The sequence below is a fragment of the Bactrocera neohumeralis genome, chromosome 4, assembly GCF_024586455.1.
Source record: "Bactrocera neohumeralis isolate Rockhampton chromosome 4, APGP_CSIRO_Bneo_wtdbg2-racon-allhic-juicebox.fasta_v2, whole genome shotgun sequence".
NCBI lineage: Eukaryota > Metazoa > Arthropoda > Insecta > Diptera > Tephritidae > Bactrocera > Bactrocera neohumeralis.
Window position 1 is genome coordinate 23,673,684 of NC_065921.1, and position 5,420 is coordinate 23,679,103.

Sequence of the window (5,420 nt, forward strand, 5' to 3'; positions counted from 1 at the left end):
GCCGAAATAGCTCAGTTGGGAGAGCGTTAGACTGAAGATCTAAAGGTCCCCGGTTCAATCCCGGGTTTCGGCAGAAACTTTACTTTTTGTCAGTATTTATATTTTACTATTATATTGGGTAGTCGAAAAATTCTTTTCGTCGTTTTAATCAAACTTCAACTTATTTTCTTTTATATTAATAAATAAATAAAAAAATATGTACAATTTTGGTCGACCACTTGTTGCCATATTCCATCAGTGTAAATTGAAATTTCAAAATTTACACAACGAAAGCGAGCAAACCATTGTTGTGCTACACGAACTGATACAGGAATCGCCTGGAGACAACGACATCTATTGACAAAATACGGAAAGAATTTTTTTTTTTGTATGTTAAAGTGTAATAAATACAGTGGCGTAGCTAGAGGGGGGCGAACTGGGCCGTCGCCCCGGGCGCAAAGTCTTGGGGGCGGCAAAACGATCTTCGCTGTTTTTACTTTTATTTCTCCAAATTTTCAAAAATTGTATTTAAAAACTCCAATTCGGGCAAAAATTCCTGCAAATTGTGTCAAAAGTGTACAAGATATAGGGCGAAAATAGGTTTTTTCTATGGCTTTTAATAAGATAACTTGTAAATTTACTATCAGTTTCCTCAAAAACCGTATTGTGAGAATTTTGGAACTTCAGAATTTGGTGGCATCTAGTTCCTAAATTTTATATATTTAATATCGAAGATATTTTGTAAAAATTCACTTTTGTTCAAATCACCTCATGAAACTTGTAGGTAGGTAGATAAAGGGGGCCAGCAGAACATCCTTGAACCGGGCGTCTGAAGTTGTAGCTACGCCACTGAATAAATAGATCATTCTTATGATAATATATATAAGATAGTCAACGCTAAAAGTAAGTGAAATAAAAGATATTCCGAGTTCGTTACCAATCAGTTAAGTTCTGGTTAAAAAACAAGTTATTTAGCGAAAGGAGTCTAGGATAAATTGGCCAGAACTTAACTGATTGATAACCAGGCATTGAGAAAACGTCCCTTACACTGACAGCTTGTAACGGTTAAACTTCGACATTTTCATTACGACACCTGAGATTATATTTCTCTGTCTGCTAACCGGACGTAAATCTGTTACATCAATAGATATTACGAGAGAAAGGAACTAACGGAATGAATCTCAAGCAAAACAAAATAATCTTTAAACTTTTAACTTTTCGACTAACCGACTAAGTAGGTTTACATTAAAGGTTAGCTTTGGAAGATTTTGAAAATTTGGTTTAAAACATTTTTCCGCAAAAAAATAACCTTATTGTTGAGTGTTTTTTATGTGTAGCCGAAATAGCTCAGTTGGGAGAGCGTTAGACTGAAGATCTAAAGGTCCCCGGTTCAATCCCGGGTTTCGGCATCGGAACTATTTTAATAAAAAAATAGATGAAAAGTAGTAAAAAAAAAAATATTGAAAAAGCGTTAAAACTTCGTTGTAAATAGTAGGGGGAAAAGCAGATTAAAATGCTAAGTACAGGTTACAGGTGGATCTGCAGGAATATATGATTATGATGCTATTATAGCTTTAGCAATCATCGTATATACGTTGTATATTAGATGCCTTTATGTTATATGCAATATTTTGGGTGGACCTTTTTATAATTATTTGTAAATTAATTCCCTTTTTTGTTAATTTAAAAAATATTTCGAAATTTTATGAAACTTTAAATGAGGAATAATTTCTAACTTTTTTTACTTGCCGAAATAGCTCAGTTGGGAGAGCGTTAGACTGAAGATCTAAAGGTCCCCGGTTCAATCCCGGGTTTCGGCAAATTTATATTTTTGCTAAAACTTACATTTTTGTAAACTACTTCCGACTAGTACTTCATAATAATAAAATTGTTATACACCCTGTCAACAAAGTATCCGAAATTCTTCATTTCCCCCTTCTCATCTCCCGCTTATATGGAATACCGGATGGATGTTACTTTTAGGGCGATAAAATAAATTTGAATGATGATTGAAAAATTTTCGTTTTATTTATAAATTCCCGTTACTTTCTTGACAGGGTTATGTATTACATATTATTTATAGTTGATATGGTATCACTTAAATTCTTTTTACGGTTTAATTCATATATATATTGATTCTTTTCTTTACTAGATATACTAGTCTAGTATAGAATATTGAGGGTTTACTAAAACATACCTAAAATATTTTCACTTAACGGTAAACTGCAGTAATAGCCGTTTGGGCGTCTAACGGTTCTATATAGCCGAAATAGCTCAGTTGGGAGAGCGTTAGACTGAAGATCTAAAGGTCCCCGGTTCAATCCCGGGTTTCGGCATAACAAATTTTTGATAAAAAATTAGATGGAAAGTAGTAAAAAATTATTTAAGAAACATAAAACTTCGTGTAAATCGTAGAGGAAGAGCCAAAAGGAGAATTGAAAAAACAAACGAAAGTTCTAATGAAAAATATGAAAAAGAAACAAAATAAATAGCAGTCGGACTTTTTCTATCCTTATCATAATATTGTATTCCATTTCTGAATGCTCCTTTACCTTTCTAAACGGTGATCCATTTCGAGGTTCCCTACTTTTTAAGGAAAATCAAATTTGATAGCAAATAGTTATTAACATTCGAAAGAATATTCTTTGGCATTCATTTTTTGAATATTATATCCTTCAAATGTTGGCCGCGGCTACGTCTCAGATGGTCCATTCGTTGTGTCGAATTTTCGATGATTCGTTCGAGAATTTCGACTGGTAACTGGGAAAGGCACGCATGATTTTTTACCCTCAGTTCTGAATCAAAGCGGAATTGTCCGCCTAGACTTTAGATTTCACCTATCCCCACAGGAAAAAGTCTTATGGTGTGATATCACACGGTCTTGGTGGCCAATCGACCGGTCCAAAAAGTGAAATTATCTGCTTACCGAAGTGTTCTCTCAATAAATACATTGATTGATGCGATGTGTGGGTAGTAACTAGTTGAAACAAATGTCGCCGAGATCACGAGCTTCAATTTCCGGCATCAAATAGTCGGTCATCATGGCGCGATATCAGTCGCCATTGACGGTTACGTTCTCACCGACATCATTTTTGAAGAAATATGGACTGATGATTCCACCGAACTATAAACCACTCCAAACTGTTACTTTTTCTGTATAAAATGGCAGCTCTTGGCTCTCTTCAGTTTGCTCTTCGTCCCAAATGAGGCAATTTTGCTTGTTTACATACCCATTGAGCCAGAAATGGACCTCATCGCTGAACAAAATCTGGCTCGAAAACGTCGGATCCTCTTAAAACTTTTCAAGAGCCCGTAGAGCAAAGCGATGACGCTTGGGAAAGTCCAGCGGCTTCAGTTCTTGCACAAGCTGTATTTTGTAAGCTTTCAATTTAAGATCTCGACGTAAAATGCGTCCATACGTCAGTCCAAGTTGGTGCGAATAGCGTCGAATCGACTATCCACGGCCTTCGTGTACACTCTCAGTTATGGCTGCTATATTTTCTTCCCTGCATGGTGGACTTGATCTATTCGGTCGATTATTATCCAATAATGAATGTTGGGTCTCAAGATAGGTGATGGTATTGCGAAAAGAAGGCTCAGTAGGCCGTATATTTTTCAAAAGCTTAGACAAAAAAAATCCAAAATGAGGGGTGCTTTAGCTTTGTCCAATATTGTATATTTAATTTAATACATGCATATTTATGGACATACGAAAAAATTAATGTACACGTGACTACATATTTTAACGTCTACGTACCGTTTTCCCGCCTTCTCAGCGATCTAGTTTGTTTTATTTCTTATCTACTCTGGAATCTTTGTGTGTTATGTAAAAATTGAAATATTCTACTTAATTTAGGTATGAGAACAATGTAGATATGTATATATTTTGCATGTAGATATGTTTTTCATACATATGTACCATTGAGTCACAGCCGTGTGTTTTTCACCTATGTACCGTAAAAGAGGCAATCGCTGCAGGCGAAAAAACGTCAGCAGCAAAACAAATGTTTGGACTTTACACAGTAGCCGACAGTTGTTGTAGTTCTTGTTGTCTGTTTCTACAGGATGCACCTTGTTCGTGCATATTTTATGCAACATTTACGAAGTAAAGGACGCACCAGAAATGAATAAAAGCAAACTACTTTTGAATATTTATGAAATATGTGCTAAAATTTAATATATGCAAAAGAGTTGTGAAAAAACCGGCGAACCCTTTGTGGGTATTTGTAGGTATTTGTAGGTAAAGCGATAAACAAACCGTTATGAATTATATTGACTTACGGTAATAACTCATTTTTCCACAGTTCAGCGGTTCTGAAGCAAGAAAAATAGAAATTATTTCCATACATGTACGTATGTATTTTAAAGCAATATATTTTTTATTGCTTAGCGAAACCAAAAATTATAAAAAATTATACTTAAAATAAAAATTTTTCAAAATAATTGTTTATGCCGAAACCCGGGATTGAACCGGGGACCTTTAGATCTTCAGTCTAACGCTCTCCCAACTGAGCTATTTCGGCGCACATCAACACTACTGCTTGTCGAGCAGCCGATTACGCACTGACACACATGCACACACACTCTCACAAATTTAGTTCATTAATAATGCGCGTGTCATTTTGTATAACTTTATATAGATTAGGGTATTGTTAGATGCAAATTATATAAACAAGCCACACCAAAATAAAATATAGTGCGGATATGGTCAGTTGCTTAACGAAGAGATTCTCCTTATCATTTCTATATATAGAACCTCTACAATAAGCGTGTTGTTAGAGCTTGCGTACAAACGAATGTGGATTTCGTTGTTGTTGTTATTTTATCTAATCGTAAAATACTAGTGTTTTGGTTAAATATACTCAGAAGCTAATAAAGTTATCACAAATTCACACTTTCTCATAGAAGATATGCAATTATTTTGCTAAAGAAATCGGAGAATTATGGAAATTGTATAAGAATGTGTTCATAGAAGAATGAAAGACGTAAAACTTATATAATAAGTAAAAAAGAATTAAACAATTTTTCATAAGGCTGCATAAAATAGGTGCATATTTTCTAGCCAAAGCCGACGGTGCCGCTACTTAACAAGCAAATGGCCTGTAAAGTGGAGTCTGTAAATTATAAACCCAAAACCTCAGAATAAAAATCTTTGCAATTGTTTTAAAGTTTTAGAACAACACTTGGACAGATACGACTATAGAAGACAGCTCATCACACCTTTGTTATGGCCACAGGCTTGAATAATACTTTCAGTTCGTCATTTCCATAAAAGAAAAAGTGAGCAACTGATCCATTTTTTCGGAAGAAAAAAATATAAATATAAAATTTTGTATTAAACATGAAAGAGAAAAATCCGCTGAGATACACGAGTTTATGCTGTTTGTTTGAGTCATACTCAAGTACGAGGTTTTCTCGATTTCAAAATGGTTGCAACAATA

General features: G+C 34.6%; 5 non-coding genes across 5 annotated transcripts; 4 read left to right on the forward strand and 1 right to left on the reverse strand.

The window, feature by feature from the left end:
* On the forward strand, positions 1 to 73 carry Trnaf-gaa (transfer RNA phenylalanine (anticodon GAA)). The gene has a single exon. It is a non-coding gene; the product is annotated as a tRNA-Phe (tRNA).
* A 1,242-nt stretch (positions 74 to 1,315) lies between these two features.
* On the forward strand, positions 1,316 to 1,388 carry Trnaf-gaa (transfer RNA phenylalanine (anticodon GAA)). The gene has a single exon. It is a non-coding gene; the product is annotated as a tRNA-Phe (tRNA).
* Positions 1,389 to 1,726: 338 nt separating this feature from the next.
* On the forward strand, positions 1,727 to 1,799 carry Trnaf-gaa (transfer RNA phenylalanine (anticodon GAA)). Its single transcript has one exon. It is a non-coding gene; the product is annotated as a tRNA-Phe (tRNA).
* A 443-nt stretch (positions 1,800 to 2,242) lies between these two features.
* Positions 2,243 to 2,315, forward strand: Trnaf-gaa (transfer RNA phenylalanine (anticodon GAA)). Its single transcript has one exon. It is a non-coding gene; the product is annotated as a tRNA-Phe (tRNA).
* Positions 2,316 to 4,429: 2,114 nt separating this feature from the next.
* Trnaf-gaa (transfer RNA phenylalanine (anticodon GAA)) lies at positions 4,430 to 4,502 on the reverse strand. Its single transcript has one exon. It is a non-coding gene; the product is annotated as a tRNA-Phe (tRNA).
* Between the last annotated feature and the right edge of the window lie 918 nt (positions 4,503 to 5,420).